Source organism: Camelus dromedarius, chromosome 11, assembly GCF_036321535.1.
Source record: "Camelus dromedarius isolate mCamDro1 chromosome 11, mCamDro1.pat, whole genome shotgun sequence".
Lineage (NCBI taxonomy): Eukaryota > Metazoa > Chordata > Mammalia > Artiodactyla > Camelidae > Camelus > Camelus dromedarius.
The window spans coordinates 63,631,410-63,651,738 of record NC_087446.1 but is presented as its reverse complement, the minus strand read 5'-3'; the positions used below and the strand labels follow the sequence as shown (position 1 = coordinate 63,651,738).

General features: G+C 37.1%; 3 long non-coding RNA genes across 4 annotated transcripts in view; 1 reads left to right on the top strand and 2 right to left on the bottom strand.

The window, feature by feature from the left end:
* LOC135322408 (uncharacterized) overlaps nt 1–20,329 on the bottom strand; it is a 109,166-nt gene that overhangs the window by 46,723 nt on the left and 42,114 nt on the right. The window lies entirely within an intron of this gene.
* LOC116150253 (uncharacterized) overlaps nt 1–20,329 on the top strand; it is a 116,607-nt gene that overhangs the window by 80,663 nt on the left and 15,615 nt on the right. The gene's annotated exons all lie outside the window — the stretch shown is intronic.
* LOC135322407 (uncharacterized) lies at nt 6,175–18,844 on the bottom strand. Its single transcript, XR_010382967.1, has 3 exons — nt 18,582–18,844; nt 13,200–13,354; nt 6,175–6,388 (listed from the first exon to the last, which is right to left on the bottom strand). It is a non-coding gene; the product is annotated as an uncharacterized LOC135322407 (long non-coding RNA).

Here is a 20,329-nt window from a genome sequence, read left to right as displayed (position 1 = left end):
GTCACCTCACAGCATGTCACAGTACCAAGCCAAGAGATGGCTTAGGCAGGCTCTCTGCCAGCTGGCATGGGCCTGAGATTACTTGGCTTCCTGGAGGGCCATCTTTTCCCCACACAACGACCCTCACAATTTACCCTGCAATGGCCCCAATGTTAAAGCTATATTCCTTTTGTGTTGTAGAACAGGGGTCAGCAAACTTCTTCTGTAAAAGGCTGGATATCCAATTTTAAGCTCTGCAGGCCACTTGGTCTCTACTGTAACTCCTCAACTATGCCTTTGTAGGAAGAAAACAGCCATAGGTAATACATAAGCAAATGGTTTGGCTCTGTTCCAATAAAACATTATTTACAAATGGATAGACAATATATTAAGGAATGCACGTGGTTGAATGCCAATAAAACTTTATTTACAAACATGGGTGGTGGGCAGAATTTAGCCCAAGGGCCATAATTTTCTGATCCTTGAAACAACATAGAAATTCAGGATTAATTAAAATTTCTTCCATTACATAGTAGTGTAATGCATAGAACATAGTTAAGCCTCATTTTCATACATATATTTAACTATAGTCAAAATCTGTCCATGGAATTCATTCATTTCTCTAGTTATTTTTTTTTTAAAGTATTCTTTCCAACTACATCCCAGGCATTGTGCAAGAAAAGTAGACCTACTATCAAAATAAATAAAATAATAAATAAGGACTGGTGAACAGGACAGGCAGTCTCTGCCTCACAGAGTCTAAGGTCTGGGGACTATACTCTGCAAATATTACCAAGGTCCTACTATGTGCCGTGCACTCTTCTAAGAGTGATGTGTGCTGCAGGGAGCAAGACAGACAAGAACCTCTTGTGGTGTTGGCATTCTTAGTAGAGGGAGACAAAACAAATTATATGAAAAACAATAAGCAATAAAAGGTCACAGTGGTAAATGTCATGAAGAGATAATACATATGTTATGCTAGAAAGTCACTTAGCAAAGTGAGGGAAAGTGGTAGGTAATGGTGCCCAGAGAAGACTCTGTGAAGATTTCTGAGCAAAGTCCTGAATGAAGAGAAGAAGCCATCATGCGGAGACCTGGGGCAAGGATTTTCCTAGCTAAGTAAGCCATGTGAAGTCCCTGAGACAGGATGAGCTGCTCTGCTGGAGACATAAGAAGGTTAATGTCTTTTGAATGTCTGGAATGAGGGAAAGGCGGTGAATGGTGAATCCAGATGGGAGTGTGGAGGCGGATTATATAGGACCTCATGGTAAAGAATTTGGATTTTATTCTTATATGATGGAAAAGTGCAGGGGGATTTTAAGGAAAAGAATGGCACACTTTTTTATTTTAAATTACATTTAACCAATAATTACATATGACATAAATGCTACTAATGGCATAGTCAGAAGTAAGGAAGGTCTGCAATCAGCCAAGATAAGAACCTACTTGCCATGCTTCTGACACCTGAGATTCCCCAGTGGAGACAGTTTCGGGGAAGGCTTGCTCCTTCCCACAGAGAAACCTGAAAAGTTGTTATACACCAAATGCCCAGCTTCTGGGGCCCAGAAAGGCTTTCTGACTTCTTGAATCTTTGGATTCTAAAATATAACAAGCAAACAATAAAACCTATTTATTGAAAAGTTAATACAGAGGCATTAACTAAAGGGCTCCTACTTGACTTGAAAATCAGGTGTTATTCTCAAAGTTGGCAGGGAAATACTACTGAGTTTAAAAGACAATTATTCCTAGTAACCTTTCCTAGCAATTGCCTTTTTTTTTTTTTTGCTATTTCTATGCATAAATCACATATGAATATTTCCTTCAAATATAGTGACAATTAAAAAAAACATACTTATCAATTGTCTGCTTATTTCACACATTCTGGAAGTCCCTCCACATATTTATTTAAAACAGAGCACCTTCTCTGGTTTAGTTTTGCATAGTCACCAGCCACCAAAACAATGCATAGATAAGAAGTCACTCTTAGTTACTGAGGTTCACATGTGCAAATATTATATGTAAATATATGCCACTGTTATCTGCAGTAAATGTTTGCCTACTGATCTGAAGTATAAAATTCTTTGTCATCCCACAGGAAGATCAATTTCACCCTCAAGTAACTTAGAAGCAAACTTTAGCATCTGAAAGCAGTTACAAGGTCCCTTAACCTGCACTATTTTATACTTAGCACCACACACTTGAGCATTTAATGTTATTTGGAGTTTTCTTAATTTTCATATTATCATAACAGAGACACTGTTCACTTATTAAACATTATCAGAGACATAAAGATGGATAAAGAGATATTTGTTATAGTCTAAGGACTCAGTCTATAGGCAAACAGCCCTCAACACAAATACTGAAAATGACAACAGCCATACAACATGGAAATGCAGTGTTAACATGATACATGAAAGTGATAGCACAGGAGAACTTAGCCTGGGATGCTAAGTGGAGCATGGGAGTATGGGGACATTTCATGGAGAAACTGTCAACAAAGCTGACTCTTAATGAATAAAGAGGACAAATGGAGTGACTGTAGAAGTTTTTAAGATCCTAGACTAAGTACAATTTGGGTAATTAATAACCACCTAATCTAGACCCTTTATCTTTAACATTAGGACAAAAATAATTGTACGATGCAGTTGAATGGAAGCAGAATAAGTCACCCTAAAAAAAGCCTTTTTGACATAAGGATTATTTCAGGCTGATTATTTTTAAGAAACAGCAGACAGAAAAAAACTCTGAAAACCGAGTAGAAATTACACTTTCATAAAAGAAATTTACACTTATAAGGGAAATTTCCATTTGTAAGGGTGTCTACCTTTCTGTACCATGAAAAGGAGGGTGACTAAACCTCTAGCAACTCTATCAATGAAAAGACATGGACTTAAATCCTCATACCTTTGTTTACTGTGCTTTGCCTGAAAACCAGGCTCTCCTCACCAAATGCCTTTTTTTGTCTTTAGCTGGAAACAGTATTTAAGGTGGCAGGTTGGGTCATTCTGGGGAGTTACTCAGTTTTCCTGGGTATCTCCCATGTATACAGAAGGTATACCAGTTATTAAATTTTTATTTGTTTTTCTCCTGTTAATATGTTTTTTTATTACAGAAGGATCTTAGCCATGAACCTGGAAGTGTAGAGAGAAAATAACTTTTCCTCCCCCATGTAGTCCTTGCTTAAAAGACAACTTAAAATCTACTTAGGGAGGTAAGGTATATAATCCAAAATGTTAATGACATATAGTAAAGTGTAGATTGCAACACAGAGACAATGCATCCATTTATTCAATCAACAAATAATTATTATCTATCTGCTATGGATCATATACTATTCTAGGCCCTGAGAAAATGACAGCCTAGAATGGAAGCCACATTCTAGTGGATAGTAATATGAGTAAAATATGTGTAATACAAATATAATCTTTAAAAAGACTATCATCAGCAGCAACATATTTCAGGTAATGGCATGTTAAATCCTAATTCTCTGAAGCAAGAATATAATGAGACTACACAGCAAGAGGATGCTGTTAGTCCAAAAATGCTGTCAATGGAAAAACCCTCTAGTGTTCATATGACCTCTCTGATGACAAAAAGAGTGGGAAAGCATTCTCCCTCCTTGCACGATGAACACAATGTCACTCAGCACATATTCTATGCACATATTCTTAGAATATATTCTATATCCTAGGGGCATCAGATTCTATGGCTCTGCTCTGGCACTCAAATATCAGCAGGCTGTGTACTGGCAGCTCTGTCTAAAAGGAGGGAGCTTGGCTGAAAATCCTGGAGGCAGAACCAAGACCCCTTCACTGGACTATGTGACTATGCAGGCATCGAAGGTATCCGCCACAGATAGGAAAACCACAGGGGGCTAAAACAGAAAAGCAAACAGATGGAGGATGTCATCTGGTGACTGACAGCACTTTGTAAGTACATGTGAAATATCAGCTGGGAACTCTCAAACCAATTGGGAAGACTTTGCAAAGAGGTGGAAACCCTGCAGTGGGTGGAGACATAGGTGAGGAAATCAAAAGTATTACATAATATTCCTTTGCCTTTTAATGAGAGAAATTCCTGATAATTGGCAGGTATGCTGCTTGCTAAGTCAGTTTTTAGAGGCAGCTATGAAAGTTAGAAAGAGCTGAAACAGAATTAATTTGTTCTATTTAAGAAAGGAGAGAAAGGATTCAAGGAAAGATCTGGAAATGGAGGACTGGAACTAGAGAGGTTTAGAGAAGAGTCAAAAGAGAGAAAACGTGTGGCTCTGTGGCTGTGAGGAACTTGGGAATATAGATCAAGTCCACAGGTTTGGTGAGAAATGGTGTTTCCTGTCCTGTGAGATAAAAATCCCTCTTATTGTTTTCAGTAAAATACACGCTTGGGGGCAAGTGGCTTCTTTAGAGTGACTGAGAAAAATCATTGGCCCCTACTCCATGTGTGGGAATAACTACCTTCTGGGTTCCTTTGTTGACGTGAACTCAAAGTCACCTTTTCCATGTTGGTCTTCCACACTAGGTGAGAGCCTCCCTCGGGCTGGGGCTGTGCCGGCCATTGGTCACTCTGTCCCCTCTTCCTGGCACATAGGAGGCAACTGACAAGTATTTGTGATTCAGCTGTCTGGCTGACTCACTCACCTTTATCCTTGATGAAGAGATCTAAAGACAGGAAAGTATTATTCTCTCTTGGAGGTTTTCATGTGCTGATCTTGCCTAGGTCCCAAAACCTTACTTTCTGGAGAGACACGTAAGAGACTCAAGAGTCCACAGATTTCAAAGCAAATCCCAGAAGTGGCAGTGGAACAGAACCTAACACTCCCAGCCACTCACGAGCATTGTTGTGGTTGAAGAACCATTCAAGAAACACTGCAGAAATACTTTTCAGGGTGAGGTTACTTGTTAATTCCACAGTGGAGGTAACTTCTACAAGTACCCAAGTTAGAAAAGTAAACAAGCAGCTGGAGAATGTACCCAGCACACGTGCAGATGCCAGCACTCCCTTCCCACCAGGATGGAGGAAGATTTCCACTGGGGACCCAGTGCAATGAGATTTTATTACAGGAAAACATATATAGACCACTTTGCATCTACTGTCTCCTTTGCTTTTTTCCCTACATTAAGTCTTAATCCCTAGAGGAGAGAAAAACACAATGGCTTCTCTGCCCTAACTTTTCCAAATTCAAGAAAAAATACATATTTTACATGTTCTCCAAAACTCAGAACTAGTATGTATTTGAAAGGAATGGCTGGAATCCCCATTTGAAGACTCTTGTATCCAGTAGCACTTGAGTGGTGGCTAATCCTTGTAGCCAAAGTTGATAAGTGCCCTCCATTGAGCAGTGGCTTGAAAATACAGGACTTTCTGTGATTTTGCATTTGTGATTAGAAATATGTGACAACCTGTTGTCAGAGACGGGGAGGCGGGGGCAGATCAATCACAAATATTGCAAACTCAGATAAAAATATGGAAATAGGATCCCTGAATTTTTCTAAAATCTACCATTTTTTGATTTTTACTCTTGTATTCATACTCTGTGTTAATCTAATTTTTTCTCTTTCCCCCTGCCAGGATGGATGAACTGTTCTATGGTGGTTAAGTGGGGGGGCAGATTGCTTTTTGTTTTTATTTCTTATTTATGCCATTAAACAAGCTTGGATTACATTGGAAAAGACATTCAATTGTTTTAAGTTCAGTGTCCTCATCCATAAAATGAGGGTAATATAGTACCACTTATATAAGGGAGATGTGAAGATTAAATGAGATAATAAATACAGAGTGCTGAGCAAAGTGTCCAGAGCATATCAAGTGCTCTAAATGTTCATTCTTGTTGTCTTTAAATGAGTTCTCTTTCTTGTGCGCTACCTCTAAACTTGTTTAACTGAATTTTATGACCTAACTCTATTCCCAATCATTTCTTAATTGTTTAAAATCACTTCTGAACCTCTTGAAAATAAGAATATTTAAGAAGTACATTTTAATGTAGGAAGGTAATCATGTTCACAATGATAGTTCGCATAAACAGCTCTGGTTTCCTTGAGGGCAGGGACTTCAGTGGTTTTCCTCACTGCTACATCACCAGCACCTGAAACGGGAAGTGCCTGAAACATCAAAGGTGTGTCAATAAACATTTGTTGAACAAATGAAACAAGTTGAAAACAATTTAGTAAAAAGAATATATATACTACTTCACAGAGACAATAGTAGGGCAGATATATAAACCAGTCACATTTGGTAGTACGATGAGAATATTATTCCTTGGAAACCATGGTAGCGATGTGGATGCCATTTATGGCTTCGTCACCATGACTTGTTCTCTGACTCATTTCTGGCCAATTCAACTTAGAAGACCTTATTTTCAAGAGCTTCTTTTATGCCTGGACTTGTGGCATATATCACTCCATTCTGTTTCCTGGATTGGGGAGATAAAGTAGCCAGTTTTTGCTTCTGATAAAAAAGAACTGAAACACTACTATTAATCTTACATGAAACATACAGCTTGGCATGACTTGCACATAAGCAAAGAAAACTTATTTATTTTTTTTCCAGTACTAATTTTGCTTCCCTTCAGGATCCAATAAGATTAAGAATCTAGCCATTAAATTACAAAATAAATTCCAGTGCTACATAAAACATGTGAAAATATAATGGCTTGAGCCAGGCTCTTACTTCATAAATTGACAAGAAAGTCTGGTCATATTAATGGCCATCTTAAATGAAGTACCCATTAATCCAAAAATTTACACTTTCTTTTTCACTGAATATGTGTGTTGGTTCTTTCCTCTTTATCTTTCTTTTATAATTAGTAAAATCTTTAAAGGGGAGAATTGCGACAAATAAAGGAAAGCTGATATAGAAGATAACCATACATGAATGAAAAATTAGAAAAGACTGTCATAGCCATTTCATTCTCTACAGCTAAATGTTCCCCTACTTGTGATATATACAGATGGATCATTTTTAGCTCCTGAGGCACCAAACAGCCTGCATATTTTGCAACACGTTTCCCAAATTTGTATCACATTCACCTTCACTGTATTTATCAAAACTGCATACATGCCCCTTATACTATTGTTCACCTAATATTTCCTTACCTCAAATTTTAAGCTTTCTGTGTATCTTAGATTTACTTTAAACAAGAGTATCTGGGAAAACAAGCATGTGTGCTTTTTCCAAATGTATATTAAACACTGAATATTAAAATAAGTGCCTGTCCATTCACCACCCATCAAATATTTCATGTCCCCCGTGGGATGTGTACCAAACTTTAGGAAACATGACTGAGTGCTATCAGCAGCAGAGTCATCCTTTCCTGAGAACTGAATGAAGAAACACCCCCTGTTAATATATTTGTGGAAAAGACTTTTGTAGATGCTGCTGTGCCTCAAGGTCAGTTGGCATCACATCCAGAGCATTTGGGGATGGTTTCCATTCTGTAATCAAATTAAAATTACAAAAAACAAAAAAGCTTTTGAATAGAGGTGTCTGCACTTACACTGCCTGAGAGCATGTGAAGGACTTCCCTACATCCCAGCCAGGAAGCCACAGAGGGGGACCGGCAGCCCTGTTTGTAATGCTGTCCACTGACAGAGTGCCCAAGTGAGGGTCTGAAATGGAAACTAATGATTGACCAAGAGTTTCAACATCTCTTCTCTTGATTCTCGCAATGGAAATAATAGTGAAGTTATTTAGTGTCTGAAGAGTAACTCTTCACTCCTTCTCAGTCTTGCATTTAGAAGAGTGTTGCGGAAACAGTAAACAAATTTCTTCTCCAGAGTTGCATTCCCCATGGGGAATTTACATTCCTTCCTGACAAACCTCAGAGAACTATAAAAACACATCAGCTCAAAGAGGAAAATGAGTTAATATTTAAAGGAGCAGTTAGGAATCAACTACCCCTCAGATTAATAATAGTTAACATTTATTGAGTACCTAAGACATGCCCAGGACTGTCTAATCACTGCATTGCATTATCTGTTCTGTTACAATCACAATAATTCAATGTGTAGGAACTCTTATTACCATCACTTTACAGAGGAAAACAAACGTAGAGAAGTTTCAGACAGAACTCAAACCCTGGGTTTTCTGACTCCAGAGATGAAGCTTTTACCCACTACATACAACCAGTAAATACCCTCAGTCAGTTCTTTGAGAGCCTCAGCTGAACTCCCAAATTAATTATCTTGATTTTTAACATACATTTCCTTATTTGTTAACCAATAAGAAGAACAGAACTTGACAGCCAATTAGAATAAAGGAAAGTTGTGATAGTTGGAAATGAAAGCTATCAAGAAAAGTTAAAGATTCTACTTACTGTATGTCAATCACTTTACATATATTATCAAATTTAACACTTAAAACAAGCATATCATACCCATTTCACAGATGAAGAAAGCAGAGCTTTAAAAAATAAGAAACTGTAAGGTACTGGGTTCAATACCCAGTACCTCCATTAACAAAAAGAAAAAAGAAAAAGAAAGATATAAGAAATTTGACCAAAGTTACATAGAAGAAGGGGCATTTTTAATCAGGCCTTCTGACTGTAAGGCCCATCATCTTAATTAACATGCTAAAGGAAATTCTTCAAAATAGGTAAAAAGAATAATTTTCAAGGTATTTATATGGAGGACTTTGGCCAGTACTCATCGTCACTGAGAGAAAAGGACATTAATTCACTGTCCTCAAAATTGGGTCCTGGGCTAGCAGCATCAGCATCATTGGGGATCTTGTTCATCTCGTAAAACGTCAGGTCCCACCCAGAACCACTGAATCAGAATCCAAAGTGTGGGACCCAGCTTCTTTTTAACAAGTCTTGTAGGGAACTCTGATGCTCATCCAAGTTTGAGAACCACTGGCTTGAATCATTACTCCCTCACCCTGGTAGCATCTTAGGATCACTTGAGAATTTTACTTAAATAAGATGCTTGGGCTTGTTCCTAAAGACTGATTCAGTTGATCTGGGTGGCAGCATAGACAAAGGTATTTTAGGAAATGTACTAGGCGGTTCTGACATGCAGCATGGCTGGGAAAGCAATGGCTTCAGATTGAAAGCGCTAACCAGGAAGGAAGGCTGTGAAAAGAGCTGGACTGGTTCTGTACAAAGAAAGAGTAAACTTATTTGGCTATGCCTAAAAACGTTTCTGGAGAGTTATTTAGTTCTAGGATTAGAAAACAATGACTTTTAAAGTGTTATATATTTAATTTCTAAAGCATTTAAGGACACAAAGATGACCACATATTAAATAAACTGAACCCAAGAGGTTAAGCATCTCCATGGTTCACATTGTTTTATTGTTGAAGAACTTTATCTCCTATTTTATGTTTTTGAAGCCTTTAAAGAATAAAATATTTGTCTTGATCACTTATGAGAACAATGTTGACTCTCATCTAATAATTTATAATTGCTTTTATGATGACATTTTATCTCTGATCTCATAAAGTGTTCTTATTTGTTCCTCCCAAAATAAGCAGTCAGTGCCTGTGTTATCTCTAAGTGCTCCAATATTTGATTCACCTGGGATGAACGAATGACTAAGAAAACTGCAGTGACAGGTCATCTTTCCCAAATAAATGACAAAAGCTTAGAGTTACTGGTTGTAACCCACAGTATATAACCTACATGGATTCTACACCTTCTGCAAGGAAAGCATGGACTACTTTCTTGTATTAAATTGCCACCATATGTCTATAGCAAGACTATTCACAATAGCCAAAAGGTGGAAACAACCCAATTGTCCATCAACATATGAAAGGATAGACGAACCATGGTGCAAGCTTATAATAGAATATTATTCAGTCACAAAAGGAATGAAGTACTGATATAGTCCACATGGATGAACCTTGAAAACATTATGCCAAGTGAAAGAAGCATGTGACAAAGGTCCTATATTGTATGATTTTACTTATATGAAATATCCAGAGGAGGTAAATCTGTAGTAGAGACAGCAAGTAGATGACTGGCTTTCCAGGGGCTGCAGGTAGAGGGGAGTAGATCCTGGTAGTGAGTGCTTAATGAGTACAGGGTCTCCTTTCAGGCTGATGAAATGATTTGGACCTAGATAGTGATGATTGCACAGCTTTGTGTATTTAAAAGCCCCTAAGCTGTATGCTTTAAAATAGTTATTTTTTAATGTTATGTGATTTCTCCTCAATAAAAAATAGTTTTCAAAATAAGTGGCACTATATCTCTAAAAAGCATATTTGGCATCTGTATTTTCTTTAGATAACCATGATGCACTGGAATAAAACATGTATTTTTTTTTTACTTTTATTTTAAAATATAGATTAAACAGGAAACTGCAAAGGTAGTAATCAAGAGGACCCATGTACTCTTCACTCTGTTTCCCCACTGGCTGCATCTTACATAATTATAGTATAATATTATAATCAGGAATTGGACATTGCTACTATGTGCATGGATAGTTCTGTGTCATTTTTATTGTGATATTCACTTTATTGTAGTCTGGAATCAAACCCACAATATCTTCAAGGCATGCTCATATTTCTTTCCTCCAGGTGGGACAAACTCTGTGATTCGATTTACACCATTACCCCAGACCTAGACTTAGCTGAAAGCAAGCCTTTACTGGGATTTTTCCACTTTATTAAGTGTATAGATTTGTATAAGCATGACTGCAATCAAGAAATAGAAATATTCCACCAGCACAAACATCTCCCTTATGCTATTTCCTCACAGTCGTGCTCACATTCTCTGCTCAACACCATCCCTAACCCTTGGCAGCCACTAGTCTGTTTTCCCATTTCTATAACTCTGTCATTTCAAGAATGTTATATAGATATGACACAACATTGTAAAATGATTATAAATCAATAAAAAAAATGTTGTAAAAAAGAATGTTATATAAAGGGAGTTATGTTGCATGTGATCTCTTGAGATTGGCTTTTTTCATTCATTGTAATGTCCTTGAAATCCATCCAAGTTGTGCAGGCATTCCTTATCACTACTGAGTAATATTCCATGGTATGGATGTACCACAATTTGTTTAACTGTCACCTCCCAAGGGACAGTTTGGTTGCTTCTAGTTTGGGGCTATTACAAATAAAGCTTCTACAAATAACTGTGTACAGGTTTTTGTGTAGACATAAATTTCCAATAAATGTGCAATAAATGCCCAGAAATACTATTGCTGGATTTTATAATAAATGTATATTTAGTTCTTTTAAGAAACTGCCAAACCAGCAATATATGAGAGATCCAATTGCCCCACGTCCTTCCCAAATGCTGATTTGGTATTGTCACTATTTCTTATTTCAGCTGTTCTAAGAGGTGTGGCTTAATATATCATTGTTATCTAAGTTTGTATTTCGCTAATGGCTAGTGACATTAAACATTTTTTCATGTACTAATTTGCCATAATGTACTCCTGCCAGTGAAATTTCTCTTCTTCTCTATGCTCATATTCTAATTAGATTATTTGCTATTTTTATATTGATTTTTGAAAGTTCATTATATATTTTAGATGTGAGTCTGCTGTCAGATATATCACTTGCAAATATTTTCTCTCAGTCTGTAAGTCTTCTTTTGTCTTTTCAATTTTCTTAATAAGGTTTCCTAGAGCAAAAATCTGTAACTTTGATAAAGTTTAATTTATCATTTTTTGTGTGAATAATGCTTTTTGTGTTGTCCTTAATAAATCTTCACTTTAGGTACTGAAAATTTTCTCCTACGTCATCTTCAAAATGTTTATAGTTTTACATTTCACATTTAAACGTATTGATCAGTTTAAGTTAATATTTGTATAACATGTGAGGCTTAGGTTGAAACTTTTTTTTTTTTTTTTTTTTTGCTTGTGGACATCCAATTGCTCCAGCACTGTTTATTAAAAAGTTTATTCATTTTTCATCAAATTGCTTTTGCACCTTTAGAAAAAAATCAGTTGACTGTATTTGTCTGGGTTTATTTCTAAGTTCTTTATTCTATCCAAGTGATCTCTGGGCCTCTCTTTTCACCAGTACCACTGCAGTCTTGGTTTCTGTGGTACATCATCATTCTTGAACTCAGAGTGAGTTCTCCCACTTTATTCCTCTTTTTGAAAATTGTTTAAGCTATTCTAGTTCCTTTGCTTTTCAATATAATTTTGTCTACATCTATAAAAAATCTTCCTGAGATATTTATAGGATCTGTATGTTAATTTGGGGAGAATTGACATCTTTGCAATGCTCTACTATGTTGAGTCTTTCAATCAATGGACATGGTTTGTTTCTTCATTTGATTTATTTCATCAGTGTTTTGTAGTTTTCAGCATACAAGTCCTGCATGTTTTATTAAATTTACAACTAACTTTGAATGGATATAAATGGTATTTTTATATAACTTTGGTTTCTACATTTTCATTGTTAACATTCAGAAACATAATTGATTTTTGAATGTTTATTTTATATTCTAAATTCCTGAACTCACTTTTTAGTTCTTGAAGCTTTTTGTAGATTTCCTTGAATTCTGTACACAGACTATCATGTCACTTGCAAATGGGGACAGCATATTTCTTCCTTTCTAATTTATGTCTTTTATTTCCCTTTCCTGCCTTCTTTCCCCAGCTAGAACTTCTCCATAATCTCTTCTAGAAAACAGAGGAGGAGGCACCCTTCTCAACTCATTCCATGAAACCACTATTACCCTGAAACTGAAGTAAGACAAAGATAGTACAAAAACTATAACTTCAGACAAATATTCCTCATGAATATACAAGCAAAAATTCTTAACAAAATATTAGAAAATAAAATCCAGGAACATATAAAGAACATGTGGAGTTTATTTCAAGGATACAAGTCTGGCTCAATATTTAAAAATCAATCAGTATAATCCACCATATCAACAGGCTAAAGAAGAGAAATCATCTGATCACATCAACTGATGCTTAAAAAGTATCTGACCAAGTGTGACACCCATTCATGGTACAAACTCTCAGAAAACTCAGAAAACTAGGAATAGAAGGAATCATCCTCAACTTGAAATTTATGAAATCAATAAACTATAGATCAAATGAGATCAACTGAGATCAAATTAGATCATATCCTGTGTTATGAATAAGGCCCTATTATAAGGGCTAAGGATCCACTACGTCACTGTACACATGTGAAAGTCCAGTAAACTCCATTACTTATTATAAGTCCATCAGTAAAAGTAAATTTATGAATTCTACAATCAATCCATGGGGATACTAGCTCAAAATGTATTTCATCCCTTGATTTGGAAAGTTTACCTTAGAAACAAGGTAGGGATCCTTGGGTTTTAATCCCCACTCCTTCTTTCAACCATTTGTTCAGCAAGTATCTATTGAAGCTATCCTGAGGCACTGCTCAAGGCGTTGCAGGTAGAGCATGAAACAAACTTTGGCGACACCACACAGCTTACACTCTGATGAGGGGGGACAGAAAAAAGCAATTATTAATATATACCACACTGTATATTATATGGTGATTACTCTTATTAGAACAAAAAAATAGAAATGTAAGAGAGGGAATACTGTGATAGTGGTGGATCTAAATAGGAAAAGTGATCTATGAGCAAATATTAAAAGAGATGAGCGTGCTAAGCAAAATAATGGCCCTCCTCCCAAAGATATCCACATCCTAATTCCTGGAACCTTAACTGTGTTTAACTTACATAGCAAAAGGGAATTTGCAGATATTAACAAGGTTACCAACCTTGAGATAAAGAGATTATCCAAGTGGGCCCAATCTAACCACACTGGGTTCTTAAAATCAAAGCACCTTTCCCAGCTATGGTCACAGGGATATGCGACTATGGAAGATGATCAGAGAGATGCTATCATTTTTGCTTTGAAGTTGGAGAAAAAGCACCAAAAGCCAATGAATGTGGGTGACCTCTAGAAGCTGGAAAAGGAAAGGAAATGGATTTGCCTCTACAGCCTCCAGAAGAGAATACAGACATCCCAACATCCTAATTTTAGCCCAGTGAGACCTGTGTCAGACTTGCGACCTACAAAACTGTAAGATAATAAATTTGTGTTGCTTTAAATCACTAATTTTGTGATGATATTTTACAGCTGCAGTAGAAAATTAATACAGTGAGGGAGTATCTTGCTTATTAAACAAGGAGCAGTGGGGAGGTCTGTGAGTCTGGAGAAGTGCAGTATTAGAAGATGAGGTCAGAGTGAAAGGGTGGAGGTAGAAGATTATGAATGGCCTTGGCGGCCTGTGTAATAACATTGGTTTTAACTCTGAGGTGGGAAGCCATTGTGAATTTTTAATCAGAGGAATGTGATGTCTTACATCTTAAAGAGATAGCTGCTCTGTAGGAGGGCAAGGATAAAAGCCTAGAGCCCACTGAGTAGGCTCTTTCAGTGGCCCAGGCGATGGCGGCTTTGATGAGGGCAAAGGCTATGGGGATGAGTAGTCAGGCAAATATTCTGAAGCTGAGTTCAGAAGTATTTCCTTGGGGCTTGAATGTTGGGTGTGAGAGAGGTCTGAGCAAATGAGAAGTTAAGTTTGTTAAATGAGATGGAGAAAACTATGAACAGACTTAGAAAAGAGAAAGAATAGGAGCTTAGTTTCAGATATGTTAAATTTGAGGAACTTACTGAAGAGACATTTAGTAAGCATCTGAATAGATGACCCTAGAGTTAGTGGAATGACCCATAATGGAAATGTAAATCTGGGTATCATCTGGGAGGTTCAGGAGGTGAGAGACGTGAGAAGCAGAAGCTTTGAGAACAGAAGTAACCACCAAGGGAGTGAGGGTAGCTAGGGAAGAGAAAAGATTGGACTCCGAGGGGCCCTAGTGTCAAGAGATTAGGAATATAAGGAGGAGTCCGCAAAGCAGCCTGAAGAGAAGAAGTAGCCAATGAAGTCGGAAAGAAGCAGGCAAGTGTGTGTCCTGGAAACCAATGAAGTATGTTTCAAGGAGAAGGATGATCAATGACAAATGTAGCTTTCAGATCAATATGAGGACTAAGAATTGACCAGTGGTTTAAGCAACATGAAGGTGATAGATGCCCTTGAAAAGAGCAATTTCAGAAGAATAGTGGGAATGTAGGCTGCTGATTTGAAACAGAGTTGATTTAAGAAAGATTTGCAAGTGAAGAACTGGCATTAGCAAATGATGATAACCTTCTCAAGAAGATATGCTGCAAATATCTACATAAGTTTCAAAAAGGAAAAACCCATAAAAGTATTTGAAAAGGTCTTGCACTACAGTTTCTGCTAGTGTCATGGGAAAATGAGGGCACAAATTTAGCCTTCCACCAGTGCTGGTATGAAACATGCTAACCTGGAGACATTGAAATTTTAGATATTGGCTTTGATCTTATTTTTATACCTTGTTATGCCAATAGAAGAAAACATATCCTTAGGTTAGAGAAAGCCCTTCTAATTTAAAATCTAGAATCATTTTTAAATTGTAAAAAAAAAAATAATCATTTTGTCTACCAAAAAATATGTCTAAATACCAAATTAAAAAGAAACAAGGAGACAGACTGGAACTCGAAATTTGTAGATACTGACAAGTATATATAGAATAGATAAACAAGATTATACTGTATAGCACAGGGAAATATATACAAAATCTTGTGGTAGCTCACAGTGAAAAAGAATGCAACAATGAATATATGTATGTTAATGTATAACTGAAAAATTGTGCTCTACACTGGAAAATGACACAACATTGTAAACTGATTATAACTCAATAAAAAAATTATTGAAAAAGAAAAGAAAGAAACAAGTAGCAAAATCAAAAGACAAATGATAGAGGAAAAAATCTCAATTCATAGTGTAAAAGACAAATGTCAAAACAATCTTGAGAAAGAAGAACAGAGCAGGAGGTATCATAATCTCTGACTACATACTATACCACAAAGCTACAGTAATCAAAACAGTATGGTATCTGCACAAAAACAGACACATAGATCAATGGAAGAAAATAGAGAGCTTACATATTAACCCACACATTTATGGTCAACTAATCTATTACAAAGGAGGCAAGAATATGCAATGGGGAAAAGATAGTCTCTTCAGTAAGTGGTGCTGGGAAAACTGGACAGCTACCTGTAAAAGACTGAAATTAAAACATTCTCTGACAGCACGTACACAACGAAACTCAAAATGGATTAAAGGCCATTCACCATAAAACTACTAAAAGAAAACATAGGCAGAACACTCTTTGATATAAATCGTAGCAATACTTTTTTGGATATGTCTCCCCAGGAAAAGGAAACAAATCAAAAATAAACAAATGGGACCTAAGTAAACTTTAAAATTTTTGCACAGTAAAGGAAACCATCAACAAAATGATAAGTCAACCTATTAAATGGGAGAAAATATTTGCAAATGATATGACCAACAAGGGGTTAGTATCCAAAATATATAAACAGCTCATACAAATCAATATTTAAAAAAACAGATAATTAAAAATTGGACAGAAGATCTGAACATATTTCCAAAGAAGACACACAGATAGCCAACAGACACATGAAATGATGCTCAACATTGCTAATCAGAGAAAAGTAAATCAAAACCATAATGAGATATCACCTCACAACTGTCAGAATGGTTATCATCAAAAAAGACCACAAATAACATGTTGGTGAGGATGTTGAGAAAAGGGAACCCTTGTACACTGTTGGTGGGAATGTAAATTGGTGCAGCCACTGTGGAAAACAGTATGGAGGTTCCTCAAAAAAACTAAAAATAGAACTGCCATTTGATCCAGAAATTCTACTCCTGGGTATATAAGTAAAGAAAACAAAAACACTAATTGGAAAAGATACATGCACCCCAATGTTTATAGCAGCATTATTTACAATAGCCAAGATATGGCAGCAATGTAAGTGTCCAACAATAGATGAATGGATAAAGAAGGATGTGATTTATATATATAAAATGGAATGCTACTCAGCCATAAAAAAGAATGAAATTTTGCCATTTGCAACAACATGGATGGACCTGGAGAGTATTATACTTAGTGAAATAAATCAAACAGAGAAAAATATTGTATGTTATCACTTATATGTGGAATCTGAAAAAATAAAAACATGAATATAACAAAACAGAAACTGACTCATAGATAAAGAGAACAAACTGGTGGTTACCAGTGGGTAGAGAAGGGGGAGGGGAAATTCAGAGATAGGGAACTAAGAGGTACAACTACTACGTATAAAATAAATCAGCTACAAGGGCATATTGTACAGCACAGACAATATAGCCAACACTTTATGATAACTTTAAATGGAGTACAAACTATAAAAATTTAGAATCACTATGTTGTGCACCTGAAATTAATATAATATTGTAAATCACATATATTTCAATAAAAAATTAAAATCAAAAGGAGAAATTTCCCCAAAAAGGCAAATTAAGGTTACACCAAGCAATTAGCCTAAACAATCATAATGGCATAAATTCAAAGTTAGACAATACCAATTTGCAGGCAATTTTATGAAGAAACTGACGGTCTTACATATTACAGGTGAAAGTGTAAAATAGTGTAACTCCTATGAAGAGAAATTTGGCAATTTTTATTTAATTATAAATGCACTTATCCTCTGACCCAAGACTTTGCTTTGAGGAATTATCCTACAGAAGCATATGTATAAAATGAAATGATGTATGTGCAACTATTCACTAAAACCTTGTTTGTAATAGAAAAAAACCCAAATGTTATCAAACTCAAATTTATACCCTGTGAACCCTCCACCCAAGGGAGCAGCATACAGCGACACAAAGCAAGGAGGGGGCACTTTGTGCGTGGTCCTGGGAAGCGCTCCAGGATAAATTACTAACTGCATCAAAAAAAAGTCATAAAATAGGGTACATAGTATGGTATCTTTTATTTATAAAAGGGGGCGTGACTATAGTAGACATGGACAGGGGCTGGAGAGGGACTTCTTAATGCTGTTACAGTTGGATTTTTTAATCATGTGAATGTGTAAACTATCCAAACCAAAAAGAAACATAATAAAATAAAAGCAAAGAAGAACTGGAATCAAACCTTGATTCACTTACAGACTATGTAACCTTGAACAGTAACTTAACCATCATCCTGAGCTTGGTTTCTTAATCCACAAATTTGGAAAAACAAACCTTGTTTATCTCGTAATTTTTTCTTTTTATAAATGATGTAAAACATGTGAAAATGCTTTTGAACCATGGAATGGCATGAAAGGAAGACACATTATTTTTTATTTTCAGTTTTCTTAAAATGAGTTGCTAGCAAACATACAAAACAAGGCATAATCTAACAAGTCAATGGACACAGAGCCCTCTAATAAGTAATAAGTGTAAGTTCTTTACTCATTCTTCTCACTCGTCATTCATTCTTCCAAAATTCTGTTTCACTTGTAAAAGCTTTTCTCAAGGCCTAGATGCAGTTACAGAACAAAACAGGGACAACAGAGTGGAGTCCCTGGAACAACAGCCCCTCCAATTCTTCCCTCTGGGGTGCCCCTCAATTGCCTTGCTTCTCTTGGTGGCTAGGTGTTTATGGAGATACCCCTGGCCTCCTGTCCTGCTGCCGCTCAGAGAATCCCCTGCTACCCGCTGTAGCACCATATTCTTATTTCTGTCTACAACTTTTGCTATCTCTGCTGTCCCCTCCCCAACCAAATTTGCTACTTCCAGGCACCCACCTGTGAGGAAGGCAACCAGGTGCAGGGTCAGGAATGAGCCATGGGAACAGCTCCTCAGATTGGCCTCCCGCATGCTGAGGCTTCTCCTGCTTCCATTGGTCTCCACCGTGTAGAGTGGGAACTCCTCCTACTGGGGAGGGCCTGGGACTCGTAGTGCCCAGGCACACCAGTGATTATCTCTTGCCATAGCCTGGAGAGTGGGATTTTTCCCTTCAGATCTCCTGCATCTGTTCCCGCAAAGGAACAGCACTTCACATAAGGAAGAAATGTCTATCATCCCCCCACCTTATCTTTGGTTAGCAGTGAGCGGGCTTGGTGTCCCCGGTCATCATACCCCCAGCCTCACTCCCCCCCTGTCCTTTCACTTGTGTTCTGTCTAATTTCACAGTTGATGGAACCAGGCCTCCCTGTTTTCCTCCTGCAAGTATCACCAGCCTGTGGAACTTTCCTCTACAGACACAGCTCTCAATTCTGGCCAATTCTTCATTTAAAAAGAATGATTCTGGGGCAGCTACAAACACTGTAGACATTTTCTAAGATCACTGCTATGCAAAATTACAATTTCAGAACAGTAATCCCCAGCCTTGGTTGATGAGTATCAGATTTCCCAAAAGACAACATCCTCAAATTGACCAAAATTCCCTCTAAGAATATGTTTTCATTCATTTTAAGGATGATTGTCATATGACACCCTAAGACCCACTATAAGCAAAGCGACAATGTCCCTCAAATTCCACACAGGTACTATTACATATCTTGCAGTTACGGGGTCAGTCAGAAGTGAGAAAGAATGTTCATAAAATGTTTTAAAAATCAAATAAAGGTTTTAACATCAAAATTATTCAAGTCAATTTCTAAAAGGAAAGATCATAAAACCCATAAGATAAACACATTTCTAAACAGCAGAATTTAAAGAAATATACACATTACTTTGATGAATCCTGTATTAAAAAGAGGAAAAGCACAGATACACACCGCACCAGACGGCCACACAGCAAGGAAAGGAAAAGCCACCATCTCTAATACCAATGGGATATGACGTGTGATCCAAGGGTACGAGGCTCAGTAATACTTGAGAATTCAGAAATGCACAGCCATCTGCTGAATTACTTTTTGCTTGTCTGGAGCTCAGTTTGGTCAAAGTCTCTGTTTTTCATGTATACCCAAAGTCCCCACTAAGAACTGAGACCAAAGAATTACTGTGGTTTCACTACAAAGTTTCAATGACTGCCACAGAACATTTCCAGATTACACTGGAAATCGTTTGCTATAAATATTTCCTTATGTCTCTGTTTTCCACTCAGCTGAAAAGGTCTCTTTTCTTTCTGATCTTTAGCTATTGCTGAAGTGTTACCTGTCTGTCCTTATAATGATTCCCGGATGCCGTGTCCTGTAACCTTGTGCTGTGGCCTCAGCATGACAGCTGTTCTGGTGGCTTTTGGCTGAGGCTGTTGCATTTGCTCACCAAAAGCAGCAGGCTGTTGGCGCCCCTCACTTGCTGTGTGCCTATGTCCCTGGCTGGCGGCCTCCTCACAGGCTGCTCTGTCAGCTTCACTAGGTGACAGGTCCTGAGGGCCGCTTTTCTAGGCTGCACGATGTTTCTGAAATCTCCTCAGCAAGAGAGCAAGTGTCACTGCCCTGAACCTCCAGACTTCGTGCTCATGACCCCCAAATGGATCCATTTTCTACAAATAGCCACGGCAGTGAGGATAATTCTATCCATGTGATTCTAGGTGAATTATGAACAC